Source organism: Oryzias melastigma, linkage group LG21 (genome assembly GCF_002922805.2).
Source record: "Oryzias melastigma strain HK-1 linkage group LG21, ASM292280v2, whole genome shotgun sequence".
Taxonomy (NCBI): Eukaryota; Metazoa; Chordata; class Actinopteri; order Beloniformes; family Adrianichthyidae; genus Oryzias; species Oryzias melastigma.
The window spans coordinates 8447873-8465031 of record NC_050532.1 but is presented as its reverse complement, the minus strand read 5'-3'; the positions used below and the strand labels follow the sequence as shown (position 1 = coordinate 8465031).

At 37.8% G+C, this 17159-nt stretch overlaps 1 protein-coding gene across 3 annotated transcripts in view; it reads left to right on the top strand.

The window, feature by feature from the left end:
* The window catches only part of sytl5 (synaptotagmin-like 5), a 48725-nt gene that overhangs the window by 8222 nt on the left and 23344 nt on the right, over positions 1–17159 (top strand). The gene's annotated exons all lie outside the window — the stretch shown is intronic.

The window sequence follows — 17159 nt, the reverse complement described above, 5'->3', positions numbered from 1 at the left end:
GTCTTTTCATTATTTTGGTTTTGGTAGAAGCCACAAAGGATCTGCTTTTTTTCCCATTTCTACTGATGTTTTGAGTCCCAATGACTGTCTGTGGTGATAAAGAGAAATCAGAATTCCTTTTTCGTGAACCTTTATTGAATTACATCCTGCTGTTTACTTAGAAGGCGTGTCTGTTTTGCCTTATTGTGTGAAACTGAAAACGCTCTTAATGGAGGAACAAATGTGACCTAAAGTTTGCACGCTTGTCAGATGACAGGTGACCACAGGATGCATTCAATTAAGCAGATTTACTGTAACCAAAAAATGCAAGAAAACAAAGTTAAACATGATATTTAATATAATATAATATAATATTGTGCAACCTAACTAACTTAATATCTATTTAAATTGTTGTCATTTTTCTATAAAGCCAAAAAAGCCACAACGGGGGGATAAAAGAGGCTCCAGACCCTCAGGTTGCAGACCCCTGAAGGGCCTCTTCTTTTGCTTTTTACTTTACTAGCACATGTACTCACAGTTGGAAGAGATTTGGTTTGAAATGTCAAAGTGGTGCAAATCTCATGAATCTTGCTCCAGGCTTTTTATTTCACAGCTTTATTTCGCTACCTGAAATACCTGGTGTCATAGAATTCCGGTTGGGCTCAAATCACAATTATTAAAATATTCTCTATTATAGGAGCTAAAAGTCTAGAAACGGAGGAGCTAATTCTATCACTACTAAGATGTGTGACAACTGATAGAAACGGCTTGACGCTCGTGAAAGTCTTTCACTCCGATCACTTTTGTAATTAACCTTCGATCTTTCAACATATGTAGAGTCATAGAAACTAGTGTAGCTACATACAAGTTTTGAGCATGAAAGTGACCACTTGAACGTGTGATGCTGAGGTTTGTGTGAACAGATCTTCACTTTACCCTTATGTGTTGTGTTAGTGTTACTATCCATAGAAAGATTATGATCATTTTCTCTCTAGTTCTCACAGAGCGATCTTAAAACTGTCCATTTTTTGCCTAGAAAGCCCGTATTAGGGCAGTTGTGACTAAGGTATCAGAAACATCCATTCAATAACCTGTTGTAGAGGTTTTATCATCCCCTGAACTCTGCATCTTCTGATGCATCTGTTTTTGTTTTTTTGTTTTGTGCTTGTCAAAACAGAGAACACAGAGCAAATAAAAAAAAGAGAACCATTTGCGTCCACTCAGCTGTGTGCTTCGCTTGTGTGATTAAATCCGCAGCATTTCTCTCATTCAGATGACTGACTTCACTCCATTAGTGTGTGGCTCCTTGAAAAGATGAAGTGCAGCTGGAACAGAGGGCTCTGAGATATTCAGCCATGTTAGTGAAAGGAGCGGGAGCTGTCTATAACCTGGAGGTCTCTTTATTAGACAGGAAAGGAGGAAGCCGGAGAAAAGGAAACTGGTTGTTCATGAAGTGCGTTATGAAAGAACTAAGCATACAAACTACTGTAAAGCCATTAGCTGCACGCCATGAAAGATTGATGATGCACTTTTTAATGTGTTTTCATCCGCCTTTTGCCCTGAATTTACTGCTTTTTCCTTTAAGTTCAGATTATTCTGCAAATGTTTGTTTTCAGCTAACAGACTTCCAACACTTGAACCATTTTCACAGCTTATGTAACGGCTCCAAAGTAAGTGGCGCCAAATGTGTGTGGCTGGCGGCAGACTAAGGCTTCGAATCTGGGCTTCTGTTTTTGGCAGAAAAGAAAAAAAAAACTGTTGCTCTCATGGTCGTGGTCTCGACGCAGAACCCTCGACCTCTCAGTAATTAATCAAATGAACACATAAACAGGCTGATTTACTGCAGAGCTGAATGCAAATGAAGGGAATAATTTATTCTGATTTGAGTGTGAGGTCGGTGTTATTTTGAGGAAATGACTGTCTAGATAAAAAAGGTTTATTTCCTGCAGGTTCCTGTTGGTTTTAATCTATCATGTTTGAATGTAAAAGTCAAAGATTCGTGTCATTTGTGTGTCACAAGTGTTTTTAAAACTCTACATTTTTTATGTTTTGTGCTTGAATTCGCTTCAAACATGAAATTTTGTGGCACATCTTGAAATCAGCTAGAAGCAGCAGATTATCTGGATCAGGTGATGCCGGATTCCAGATGAGGCGAGGGCGGGGGTCTCTGGAAACCCAGCAGGGCAGCCGCCGCTCCGAAATCCTTTCATTTCACTTTGTGGATAGGTTTCATGGTGGAAAAGAGGTATACATGCAGTTTTTCCTGTTTCATGTATCTCTTGTTCCATCCATTTTCTTGACCGCTTCTTCCCTTTCGGGGTCGCGGGGTGCCGGAGCCTATCCCGGCCACTGATGGGCGAAGGCGGGGTACACCCTGGACGGGTCGCCAGTCTGTCGCAGGGCCTCAATCACACACACATCCACTCTCACATCCACACCTAGGGGCAATTTAGAGTCACCAATGAACCTATGAAGCATGTTTTTGGACGGTGGGAGGAAGCCGGAGTCCCCGGTGAAAACCCACGCATGCACGGGGAGAACATGCAAACTCCACACAGAAAGGTCCCAAATCCCCCAGCCGCGATTCGAACCGGGGCCTTTTCGCTGTGAGGCAAGAGCGCTAACCACTGCACCACCGTGCCACCCGTATCTCTTGTTCGTACATTATTTTTATTGTCCATGTCTGAAAAATATGCTAATCCATATATAGACTAAGGCACTCCAGATTATAACTCGCACTGTCATTATTGGGGGAAACTAAAGGCCCCTCATACTGTAGAAAATACATTTATGGAAACTCTTATTCTGTAAAATCAAAGGGATTTTCTCTATGGCTGAACTTTTATTATTTTTCTTTAATTTTTCTTTTCCTGGAGTTAGAATGAACTTCTTTATTCAAACAAGCTCACTGTGGCTCTTTTTCTTTCTTTTTGAATTAGCCTCCTTTAAGAGTTCATAATGTCCTTTCCTTTTAATGAGCTGTTAAAATCACACCAACAACAAAGCAAAGGAGGTAAAGGCTGCAGAGTGGAAGGTACAGGAAAGATAAAAGAAGAGGTTTAGCTTTTTTTGGGACAGACAGTGCAGGTTGTGTTTCTTATTTTCTGCTTCATTGATCCCAGCTTGGAGGTGTGGAGGAGCGTGGTAGGTCATTACTGAAGGAAGCTCCTCTGAGAGCTGGAATGTTTCTGCTGGAGTGACGTATGGCCTTCATGGCTGCGAGGGCAGCTTTTTTATTTGTTTGTCAAAGCCCAAAGGAGACGTGTGCGCTGAAAAATGGCTCTTCCAATCACTGATATTGAAAACCCTTTTTTCCCATAAAGATCTTTATGAGCTGTTGGGTCAGTTTAGTGGAATTTTTTGAGTAATCTGAACTCAGACATGGAAAAGATGAGAGAAAAAAAAGCAGAAAGGACAGAAATTTGCAAAATAAAAGTCAAACCGAAGTAACAATTACATAGGGTGAATTCAGACTGGAAACCTTTGGTTCACTTAAACCAGAGTTTATTTCTCCCGATAATCCAGAACACATTTCCAGTTTGAAGACACTAAAGTGGATCCGTTTGGGACCTGGAACCACTTTCAGACCCATCTTTCGAGGTGGTTTAAGTTTGTATTGAACTGAGCTCCGATGTGCTCTGAGTTTCCTCATTCTGAATGCGCTCCATGCTCGGAGTGGAACAATTGAACCAAAATGGCCACCGTAGCTGGTCTTCATGTGATGTGAAAGTGGAGCAGTGATGCAACAGCAATTCATTGAAATGCGATCAGATGAATGTAGGCTCATTAAAACAACTTTTTGCTTCTCACTTATACGTGTACCTTCTCAGCCGTCTCTTCAGCAGCATGCCCTCACCGCACCAAAATAACGGTAACAAGTCTTAATCCAAACGTTGATACAGGTGGTCAAAGTTGGTCAGCGAAATATAAAGTCTGAATAAGTGAATCGGATCATAAAGCGCTGGAGTTCCTTTTATTCTTCTCTGATTGCTTTGCCCCGCCCTCATTACTCCTGACCAATGATTGAAGAGATATTTAATCATGTGGTTTTGTTTATAATCTCCGGTAGCCACCAGTCGTAATACAGAGGAAATGCAAGGTTTGGAGTCAGAGTGTAGTCAAGTTAAAAGTTATAATAGCATTCTGCTAGCTTCTAGGACTATTTTGGCATTTATTTTGTTTTTTTAGGCTACGTTCTAGCTATTTTGGCTAACTTAGGCTTTTTTCTGTTTTTTTAGGCTAACTTGGAGTTTAGCTAATATTTCAACTTCTTGCTAGCAATTTTGGCTAATTTAGGCTTTTTTGTTTTTTGGGTTATTTTGCAGTTTAGCTAATATTTCAGTTACATGCAAGCTGTTTTGGGTAATTAAATTTTTTTGTTGTTTTTTTAGACTAATATCGAGTTTAACTAATGTTTTTTGGCTAATTTAGGATTTTAAAAAAATTAGGCTAACATGGAGTTTAATATTTCAGCTACATGCTAGCTGTTTTGGCTGACTTAGGCAATTTTTATTTTGTAGGCTAATTTGACATTTAGCTAATATTTTAGCAGGCTATCAACTTCAGCATCTTCAGCTATTAGCACTATCATCTTCAGCTATCAGCACTTTCATCTTCAGCTATCAGCACTATCATCTTCAGCTGCCAAATTCAGCTTAAAGCATTCACACTAGCATTATCACAGGTAATGCTAGTGTGAATATATCTAGATTTTAGTTTAAAGCTAATGATGGTTAAGATGTGTGCTTTACATCCAGTTTGAACATCCCCTGATTAGACTGATCAGAAAAAATAATCGGTGATTAGTCGACTATTAAAACAATCGTTTGTGGAAGCACTAATGTGGACCATATTGAGCAGACTTGTCCGAACCAACATACTTTCCCAATCTGAATACAGCCTTACTTTCTTTATTCCCAGTGGGAATAGAGAGATAGAAAAGGGAATTTGTGTTGGAGTTGTGCACCCATTAGTGTCTTTTGCATCTAAGATTTCCTGCAGCTTGTTTGATTCGTTCAACCAAACACTTTTAAGGATGTTTGGCCGAATCCTGCTGAGGATTACCTGCAGTTCAAGGCTTCTGCAAACGGAAGAACCAACAGAACCGTTGTGAACATCAGCCCGATCAGTGAATAAATACAGCCCATAAAATTGATGAACCCCAGACAATTTTCACAATTTTTGACTAAAAGGTAAAAAAACATTGGAAAAAAGCACAACCAGTTGCAATTGAAAGGTCTAAAGATTATTTTTCTTCTCTGTGATTAGTGTCTGATTGTGGTGATTATCAGTAACCACAAGGGCCAAATGCTTACTAAATGAATCACAGCTGACTTTATCTCCTAAAGTCCCTCTCTGATTATCTTTTGATCTATTGTAAAAGCCGTGGTCTTTTAATTATGCAATTTTTATCCAAAATCCAGAAGCCTGTGTAGTTTTCTAGGACATAGTTTCTGCAGAGCGGCAGCAGTTCATTAAGATTTTCTCTGAGTTGTGAGTGAGACTGTGTGACCCACCCAGCATATTTTCAATGTCACAAATAAAGAAAACTCTTTGAAACTTAATTTTATGTCTGCCCTCTGATTCACAACGATTTAAATAAAGAAATGCTTAATTTTCTTTATATTTATACATGTTCTCCATCATCAGACAAACAAGAACATCATTTTTATTGGAGTGGGTCTTAAAAGATGCTGGTACATTTTAGGCTCTTCAAGCTGTCCTATTTGATTATGGAACAACACAAAATATCACAATTTGGTGTTATTTTAATTTTTGTCACTTTTGAATTTTTTTTGTTCTTTATTTATAGTAAATAAATTATTTTGCAATATTGTAGCAACTTTTTCCCCCTGGTAAATTCAGTTTAGTCTTTTCAAATGTTGTCTAAGAGACAATAAAACGTGAAGTTTATCACGAATGATGAAGCAAAACACTTCTGTGTGAAGCGACAAGCTGGCAAATGAATAAAACAACAACTTTAATAACATTTTTTTGTTCACACATGAAGGGGAGTAATCTGGGAATAACCACGACAGACTACAGAGGTGGTTTTATTCAAGCAGTCAGACATGGAAGCTGCTTTAAAGGAGATTATGTAAATACTTGTGTGTGGAGTACAGAAACTCAGTGTGCAGCTCCACGTTCTTCTTTCTTCCTTTCCACAAAGGTGACCATGCAATCATGACACAAGCATGAATGTGAGCTTTGGAAAGGTGCTGCTGAGTTGGGGGTCTCTGATGATACGACACGTAAGGACACTCGTCATGCTGTGCAGAGATGAGGCCCTCTCTGAATTTAGATTCTCCTCACTCCTCCGGTGCAGCCTCAGCACAGCTCCTCCTGTCACATTTGGTTTAAAACTGAGTGTAAGATCATCAAAGATGGAGAACAGAGATTGCCAGAAAGTGTGTGATGTTTTTTCACAAGGTTTATTTTTTTAAAGCAGCTTTGAATGTGTGAAGTTAAAGCAGATGGAAACACTTGTGCCTTCAAACGTGAAGCAATCTTAACTTGCAGGAAAAAAGTCTTTCAAGTCCCGATCTTATCAGTCCTCGCAGGGAAACCTGTAAAGAGCCAATTAAGAAATTAAATCTTTTCGGCAACATAATCACAAGCGAAAGGGCAACTCTGACGAAGAGCTGGTGTCACGCCAGGTGTCAGGCTCCACAGCGGTGAGGTACTCATATCGCTGTTTAAATGCTGCTTCATTAACTCAAAGCAAACCCTGAGTAATTAAAGTCTGGCCTGTGATTGACACGCCAGGATGTGCTGGAGCCTCTGACACGGTGTGGAGGAAGAGGAGGAGTGAATTTATACTGACGGCTGATTGGCAGAGACATGAGCAGGGCGCCTGGCCGGCCTTCAGAGAGGGTCATTAGTGCGCTGCAGAGCTGCAGACATGCTATCTGCCCCGAGGCGGGCGGTGTGTGCCGGGCGCATGCATGTGTGTGAGTCTGTCACAACACAGAAAAAGGGAGATGCTCAGAGAAGTTGGCACTTAAGTCAGGGTCAGGGATACTTTCCAGTCAAACAAACATGTCATGTATTATAAGATGAGAAATTGGTGATTTTTGTCCGTGCACTGAGCACGCCGCACAGCAAAATGTATCTTTCTACAAAGACAACAGCAGCCTATTGATTTCACCTTGCTGTGAACACAGATTCACATTCGATGGCAGGAAGCAAACGCGCAGGGAGACTCACAGCTGAGGAACCGGTATGCATTTTATCGGCTTCATTTCATCTGATGAGGGATAAGAGGGAAGAGCTGAAAACCGTTCAGTCTTCTCAGCAAGATGCAGATACTGTGGGTTGTCCTCACTGCTCTTAAAATAAAGCTCTTCAATTCATTCCTAACAGCTTAATGCTTCATCTTATCCAGCTGCTTAAAAAACAAATTGATTTTATGGTTGTTAAGTCTACATCTCTCACCCCAGTGACACGTCTTTTCACATCCTCTCTTTGAGTAAAGGCTTCTTATTTTTTCGGGAAAATTGATTTAATTTGTATAATAATCTGCAATAATATACAGAAATGCTTCATTTTGCACAAATCTGAAAAAAAATGTAACTGATTATCTCTCATTTTGACAAACACGATGATCATAACCTCCATTAAAAAGTCCAACATAAATCCGATTTATTGTTTTCCACTGAAGTTGCTGGTTTAAATCATGCAGGAATCTCATCAATATTTCACTGAACACAGCAGACAGCTGCTGAGTTATCAAATGTGTGTTGAGCATTAAGTGCTAACAGCTGACATGGGGATAAAAAAGGCTGTTGGAATGTTTTCAACGTCTTTGAACTAAAATTCTACTGATCAACCCCTTGACGCCTATTGATGCAGATATGCATCAAACTTACCTTCATTTAGCAAGTCAAATTTCTTCTTTTCACAGCTGGAAGTAAATTCAGTCATAAAAGGGGTTAAGTGAGAGTACAAAGGTAATTACATATCTGATTGCAGTTTAAATTCAGTAACACAAGAAACAACCATTAATTTACAGCCAATGATTCATAGTCTGTGATGAATATCACAGGTAGATCCAGCATCAATAGTGTTATGCTTTTAAACTTGTTAAATTAAATTACTTTTCCTTAAGAAAATGTGTTTAATTGCTGTTTTCTTTAAACATTTTTCTTTTTTTTTCTATGTGCTGTGAAACCAACAGAACGGTTTTACATCATAAACCAAAATATCTGTACTGATTTAATTGTTTTTTTAACTTAATTGTCAGCATAATGTCTATAAACTTCTTAAACACTGGAGATGTTCAAGAACATGCTGAAAATTGACTTTTGAACGCTCTTTTAACATACTGCGTTCACACAGTTCTGTCGCTACCCGATACTTATACTAGCGCATGTACTCAAATGTGGTTGCGGTGCAAATCTTTCAATCAATTTAGTTTTTCACAGCTCTATTCTGATAATTAAAGACTTGTGTCATAGAATTCTGCAATTACTAATTTTTTCAACTGTCAACTGGTTCAACTTTCAGCCATGGATTTTGTAGATAGACATTGTGACATTGTGGTCTGTTTGCCAATCTATTGAGCATTGAAGCATGCTATTCCACCTGGGAATTCTAGGAAATTTCCAACAGACTCGACTGTGGAATTGTATATTTTTACCCATCTGCAAAATGGCAAATGCCCCATCTGGTGCATTAGTGGTGAGTAGTAATAGAATGTGGACACAATCTGAGGGTATGTCCAAATTCCTTCTACTCAATAGTGTATACAGTGTGCATCTATGCTCACTACATTAGTGAATATAGACCACAATGCATTGCGTGTTAACTATTTTTGCAAAAAAAAAATGGTTTAAATGAAATATTTTAATAAAACATCTATATTTTCATCTTTAGAACACAGTGAATTAATAAATAGACGTGAAATTTTTGTATTGATTTGATTTTCACTGAAATTGGTGACGTCATATCTGTGGTTTTGAAAAAAAAAGAAAAGTAGTGAGCACGGTGTCCATACTGCTTTTAAAATCCAGGGACTAGATACTCCTGCACTGTGTTGTTTTGTAGTAGTTAGGGATTAGGGTGGGAAGTTGAAAGTTGCCTAAATGCTAAAAAGCTAAATGTAAATAAAAGCTAATGCTAAATTAGTGAAATGTAGGGGAAGTGAAACTGAATATCTTTGAGGAGAATGGTTAAAATGAGGATTAAGAACACACATTTTTTTTAATTTGCAGAAAACCAAAATTATTTTAAATATAGGGACTAAATGGTAAAATACTTTAGTAAAGTGTGGAGAGGAAAATAGCTAACTACATTTAATCCATGCTAACATAAAGCTAAATACCAAATTTGGGTAAAAAATGCAAGAAACTGCAGAATTAAAAGGAGAACACTGAGAACTGAAATTATGTCAATCCAAAATAAGCTAAAATTATCTTAGTAATATTCCTATATAGGGGCTACATGCTAAAATATGCTAACAGGCTGAGGAATTGATTAGCTCTTTAGCCCATGCTAACATGAACGCTAAAAGGTAAATTAGCTGAGCAAAGTAATCTTTTATTTTATTAGAAAGCTTAATCAAATTTCATCATAACTGTATGATGGTGGAAAATAAGAGGAAATTGTGACTAAAGGGGACGTAGTATCTGCAGGTGAAGCTCAGGAAGAACCAATTACTTACTGAAGAAGGAAAACGTCGATATATTCTCTGTTTGCAGAGCAGCTGTGAAGTTTGGTGACATTGACCTGAGCTGATAATTGCTGAATGTTTTGTACATGTTGGGGAGTCTGTCATTATTCTGTGTAAAACTCTGTGCTGCCTGTCTGAAGACGAACTGTGTCTGTGCAGCTTAATGGTTTTCAGAGATACATTCGGCCTTTCGTCATCCCTGCTGACTGATGTCTGTGTTGCCTTAATGATTCAGCTTCCTGTGAATCACCACAGGGGGATTGAGGGGCTGGAAATTAAAGCAAACAGAGCAATCTGCCACTTTTACCACAAGGACAGCTATCCACACACACAGAAAGAAAGCTGCTTATCAAATACAGCTGCACCAGTGTTTGTGCCAAAATGCAACTATCGGTCGGCGGAGACTTTCATCTTGTTTAAAACTAAATAGATGACCAACACATCACAATATAGAAAATGCATGAAAACAGATCAGTTTGGAGAAAGGAGTATTTCACAAAGTGCATCCTTCCTTTAATCAAGAAGGGAGTTAACCACATCACCACCGTGCTTCCACATCCACTTGTAAACAATCAGATTTTGATGTTTTTGGGGTTTTTACACTTCCGGGTATTGTTTATTTTTATTTTATTTTTTGTCCTTAAAACATAAAGAAAGTTCAGGCTCAGAATTCATTCACTCAAACTATCTGGATTTCCAGATTTTTGTTGTCTATTGTAGTCTTGACCATCTTCAGTGGATTTAATTCTTTTTTTATTTTCAACAATGCAACACCAGTTTTTGTCAAGATTTAGTTGTTCATTTTTGCTTGAGTCATTCATAGATCCGTGTTACATGACTAAAGCGGTAAGAAACAAAAGATGAGACCGAAACACCCCAAAAAATAGAAACTGTAAAACACAAACAATTTCTATTAAAGCTGTTTTGTTGGAAATGTTTACTGAACAAATTGAGCAAAACTTCTATTTTGGAGGAGTGGAAGCGTGAGCAGCTGTGTAAAAAATCAAGGTTAGAACACCAAACACCAATTTACACCTTTTATTTTTCATATAGCAACTTATTCAGCTAACATTATACAAATAAAAAAAATCTCCTTTATAGGTTGTAAAAAAGTTTGGACTTTCGGTGCAAAAAAACAATAGGACATGCAAAAATGAGCATTTGTAGTTTGAATTTACCCAAAAAGTCGGAAAATCTGCAATCAAATCTGAATAAATGTGCACATGCTCTAAAAAACCCAGTATAATCAACAGCTGAAGAAGCTTTGTCAACATTTGGTATGTACTCTGGGGATTTATGTCGTGTTTTTCTGCAACACTTGGGTTTTCCTGTTACATGAATGGAAAACATAACAAACAGAAGCTGTGCATGTTGAGGATTGTGTAAAATATTTAAAAGCTCCAGATAAACGAGCCCTGCAGCACAGTTTCTTATTAAGAACTTTTATTGACCATTTTTCTTCAAGTGTACATTTTTATTTAGTGTTTTCTGTGTGTGAAATTTGTTATTTTTAAAAAAGATTTTTTTCTCCAAGAACAAGGTCTATGCTAAATGTTTGTGCAGGGAGTGGAATACACTGATCTTTAAAGGTTCAACCAGTCGACACTGAATTTCATGTTGCAACGTCATAAGTTATTTACTCCCCAGCATAATTCCCTGTGACAAATACCTCAATAAAATAGCTGGTCGCTGCTTTATTTCAGGAGCAATGAGGAAAAATAATATTGCCTGAGGGCAAAATCAACATTATAAAGAAAAGATGAACATGGTAAACAGACTTTAATCATCTCTCCTCCACTGTAGTGGAAAGCAGTCCTCGTACAGGGGGAAATGGAACGCTTGCTTGTTTATTTTCTTCAGCTACAGCACTCATATTTGCCATAATGAAGAGAACAATCACGTTGTTCAATAATATGAAAGCAGAGCTCTGTTAGAGGCGAGAGAAAAAGCGCCAGTAAAGCTGGCTTTGACTGCTCAGGCGACACGTGTTTTCAGGATCAGGTCTTTGTGAGCCGTCTTAAGCAGGAACACTACAGAAATTTGAAAAAAAAAAAATAACAGATGGAATTATTTTTGAAGGGGCTGAAAAAGCTCCTTCTGTTGAAATTTGTATCATTTAATGTACTTGAACTAAAGGGAAAATACTTGACATAAGGGGGTAAAAGCTTTGAACCATAAGGCACAGAGCCAGTCTAACATACTCACACTGGAACCTTGAGAAACACTCAAGTCCGTATTCTTCCTACAAATTCTTCCTACATTTAGCCTTCCAAATGGAGAGCTATGGAAAAGTAGTGTCTTCAAAAATTTGGACGTCATCATTAGTCGCCAGTCAGCTACGTTAGTAAGTCATGCTAAATCAAAAAGTTATGAATTTAATTTAAATGTAAACTTCTGTGCTTCAGAGCACACACATGTGAAGAAGAGTTTCTCCTCGGAACGCCCCCAAAGGCTGAGAGATACAGAGCTCTAAATCCCACATCCCTTTCCTTTAAAAAAACTATTTCGGACACCCCTATAGCCCCACTATGACAATTAAAAAAAAAGTTCAAAGTAGTGCTTTTTAATTATGATTATGAAGTTTTTAACCAAAACCCCACAACATAAATGTCTTAAAAAGCCATTTTTCATGTTCATCTGAAGCCTCTGTTTCCAAAATCTCCTCTGAGGGGGCGTGGCTTCTGGAGCTGAGCTGAGCAGCTTCAAGCATGTGCAGCCTAGCTGTTGTGACATAAAGAAAGCTCATTAATTCAAACGGAACATATCTGCAACAGTTTGATTGACAGCGATTTTAAAGGGGAAATACTCAGAAATGCAAAAACAAAATGATTTCTTATTACGTTTGTTCTCTTTTATAAGAAAAATGTCACACATACATGTTAAAAACTCAAAAAACATGAATTTCCTCAGAGGGGAACTTTAAAGCCACAAATGCCTATTTAATTTGAGGGACAGAGAGAAGCCAGTGGGGTCGGGGAAGAATTCATAATTTGACCTAATATCATAAGTAGAGAAGATGCAGTTTCGTCTTTTGGTGGAGGCAGTGTAATGGTATGGGATGCCATTTATAAATCTGGGAGTGGCCTGTATCAGAGTTCAATTTGATGCAGTAGCTGATCTGCAGCCATTGACTGTACATGAAAACATGATTTACATTTTTTTCTATATCGCCCAGCACTACTTCATGCTCCCGCCTGCTGCCAACCTCGGAGTCTGATTTTATTCTGATGCTCCACTTCCGCACTTGTTGCTCATTTACAATCACTGAGTCTGAAAGTAGTCCATTGTGCTCATTCTACTGTAAAACCAATTTCTTAGAAACCGACCTTATCGCGCGTTCTTACTCTATTTGTTCTCTATAGCCAACTTTGCATCCTTTCTGAGAACTATTCCAGGTTCTAAAAGTACAATTACCACATTTTGTTCTGTAGAAAATATTATATTATTATTGTTGGGTAATTGCATCTCTATCCACAGATAATGCCATGCTTTATTTAATTGGCAACAGATTCTGCAGTCTCGCAGCTTTGCCACCTGCAGAAAACACCACAGCTGGTAAAAGGCCACTCACAGTACGTCTCTGTAGCTGCATGTCCGTGGTACACCAACTACTAATTACCGCGCGTATCATGTATTAAAGAGTGTGACTTCTGATTGCGTTAAAAGAAATCTAAAAGTAGAAAAAAGCAGTGAGTCTTTGAGAAACACGATCCGCGTGGAAGTGAACCGGCAGTGTGTCCTCAAACTTCTGCAGCCTCCACACTTGTGTTTACTCAGGGCAGAGTGAGCAGTAGTGAGAATGTGAGCTATGTGTACTCAGGGAGTGCTGCGTCAGGACGCCACTCCTACACCAACACACACACACATGCACTCACGGGGAAGCATCACTGTTGTCTAATAGCAGCTCAAACACATATTGGTTCATATTATTTACATTTTTGACCAAGTCTTAGTCATGTCTGTCACGAGTCTTAGAATAGTCACGGAGACTTCCTGGAAGACCTCCGCTTATTTAGTACCTGTTTCAGAGATTTTCAAAAACAATAGCAGTAGATTACATTTAAGGGAACACATGTGGCTCTATTGACATTACATTTCAAGGAAGTCAACTATGCAGAACTGTGCATTATGAAGAAAGACGCCATTGTGGGGTTTTTTTAGCTAATATTCGCTAAGCTATCCTTTAGCTATCCCTGAGTTTTGGTTATTAATATTTGTTTGATGCATGAGAGAAGATCCGGTGTTTTTTGTTGTTGTTGCTGTTACTCTTGTAAGGAATATTTCTTAGCCCAGGGTAAATGGTATGCCCTTGTCCTTACCTCTCTCCACTACTGATGTAAAACTGGAAGGCACGTCAGAAAGGAGAGCTCGGATCAAGCTGATGGATGTCTGAGTGAAAGCTCTTTAGAGATACCCCTAAGGTGTTTTCCTTTTTACACTTCATTCCACTCTGATCTAGTTTGAAAGTGTTAACTGTGTTTTTTAATTATGATTGTGTCGTTTTTTTAGCCAAAATCCATCACTCTGTGTCGTTTTCTAAGACATAGCTTCTGCAGAGCGGCAGTACTTCAAAATGTGCCTCCTCTACAGCCCTGTGTACTTTCTACATCACAAAAAGCTCTTATTTAAATGCCATATTTTCATCTGCTTCTGATTTTCAACTTTTTAATAAAAAAAAAAAAATACTTAGAAGTACAAAATTAATTTTCTTAATACATGTCCTCCATTGGGAGAAAAATGCCACAAGAGACTGTTGAAAACATCAACAACAGATTTTTCTTTGGAGAACTTTGTTCTCATCTGACCAAGAACTTGTCCTGCCCTCCTCCCTGAAATATTCTGCTCTTCTCAAAGAAGAGAGTCAGCTTTTGATCTCTTCCTGCAGAGCATTTTCCCTTCCTTCCCCCCTCCGCTGCTCTCCTCCATTATTATTTCAGCAGCCCTCTCTAACGTTATTATCGTTGATGCTGAATGTTGTAGCTAGGATTTAAACTAGCTAACTAGCTTAAACGGCTTGACCGTTAACCTCAATAAAAATCTTTATTAAGTTATTTATCCGTCATTGAAAAACACGGAAATTTACAACATTTGTTTATTGGCTGTTTTTTTACCCAGTAGATTTGACACGCTCTTCCAGAATGAACATAATCAGGATAACAGAACATCATAACATTTAAAACATTTTTTTTGTCTTTTGCCTTTATAAAGCTCCAATGTAAAAACTAAATATTATGTAAGCAAAATATATCCTTTTTTTTTCAATAAACATGGTTTTGAAACAAAAAAATGTTTTTGACTTATTTCTCAGGGGTCTGTTTTTGCAGTATGTAGAAATGTAAGTTAGGTTAATTAAATTCCCCCCAAATATTTAAATATCTCAGTATCCAAATTATTGAATTTTTTATTTCTATAAATGTGAATAATAGCGACGTTTTCCTACATTTTGACCCCATTTTTCCATGACTGTTGAAAGGAGATTGGTCTTTAATTTTTTCAGTTGTCATATCTTTCAGTGCTCATGAAATTCTTGCATTAATTTTGGTTAAAAAGCTTTTCCCTTTTTGTTTTCGGTTTATGTTCTTCTTTAAAAATTCAGAGATTTAAGCTTCATTTTATGCTCACCTAAATGTATTAAAATCTGCCAAATATCTTTACATTTATGACTCATTTTTAATCATTGATATAAAGAATGTTTAAATTATCACTATATATAATATAATGCTGCAAATTTTTTTCTCTTTCATTCCTGAACTTTTGTTTTTTTAGTGGAGGATGTCATCTGACATTACCCAGTTTTTATCATCTATTTGACTTAAATTAACATTTAAAAACTTTTTTTTTTTCTTAGTGTGTTCAGATGACTCTGCTTTGAGCGTCATCTGTGCTCGGTTGGGAGCAGCTGCTTGCTGGTTGTGGCTTGATGATTCAGAATATGTATGTCTCTGACATTTGCTTTGCCTGGTCTTTTCTCGTCATGTCTGTGAGCCAATCGATATCAGAGCCTAAACAAGATAATGCAGATCAAGCAGGTTGAAAAATAGCCCTCAGAGAAGTCAGGTTTCTATCTGTTTATAGAACAAATCAATGACCAAATGCTTTCAATACCAAACTGATTCACGCTGACAGTTCTAAAATGACGCGGGGATTCAGTTTGGGCGCTGGGTCGGTGCTGCAGACAGCTTTGAACCTGTTAAAGTTTCAGTGTGACACGTGTGTGTCTGCTCTCATTACGCCGTCCTACACCGATAAACTGAAGACTCATTCCGTTCTAATAAGCTATCAACTGGGGTTCAGCTTTTCAACGCTCTAATCACTGATGTCATGACGGTAATGAAGCAGGAACGGCGTCTGCTGGTTCATCGGGGATGATTCATGTCAGAAAGAAGGGAGGAGATGAGGATGAAGGAGGCCGGTGTGAGCTTACGCACATCTCCCCACTCCTCTGACTTTTAATTTCTTCTTCTTCAGCTTAATAAGCTCCTTGGCCTTTCTCGTTTATGCATTTAGAGATACTGGACACTCACGATAATTCCTTCCCATACCATAAGTTTTCAAGGTAAACCCTCAGACCAACAGCATTTTTAATTGTTGTTCCACCGTTTAGCTTGTCTTCTCCTCTGAGTTAATGGGTAAAACTTAGAACCAGCTATTTCAATACTTAGTGTTTCAGTTAGTTTGAATTCCCTTTCTATCAGTTTGTTACTGAAAAGTCCCATTTGAATCAGTGTTACATTGTAATTAGAATCCTTTCCTTCATTAATTAGAAGCCGAGGCTTTTATTTTTTCTGAATTTGAAGTGAAAGGGTCTCCAAAGTAAACTCAATGAGCCTCATTATGAATGATTTATCCTCTGTTATAAACACATGCAATAAATTCCACTCTAGTTTATGAGGTTTGCTTGTTTTAAAGCTGCACAGATCTGGAGCTGTAAATTGTCTCCAGATATCCTGAAAATAATACTTTTTATGATCAAACTGGTGAGGGTAAAGTCATGTTGAAGTCCCACTCTGATCATCTTTTTCTCTATTGTAAAGTGGTCTTTTAATTATGATTATGCCATTTTTAGCCAAAATGTAAAAAAAAATCAACTATCTGGTTTTCTAAGACTTCTCCAGAGTTCATTAGAAATTGTGAGTTGTGGGCGGGTCTGTTATACATCCCGCCCCCTTTTCCTTCCCTGCAGAAGCTTGTGGCTAACCCAGCTTTTTTTTACATTTCAAATAAGCTTTTTTTTCCAACTGCATTTTTTTCTGCTAGGATTTGAATAAAGAAACACTCAGAAATGCAATTTTGAACTTAATTTTATTAGTATATATCTGCCATCAATAGGAAAAATGCCACAAGTACATGTTAAAAACACCATAAACATGTTATTTTAATAGAGACAGCCTTTAACTGAACTATCCAAAAGGAGTTTTTAAATTTTATATTTTAAATGTTTTAACTATGACTTTTGTAAAGGTAAAACATATTTTCCTTATGCCTTCTTCACCTTTTCCAGGTTTCCTGG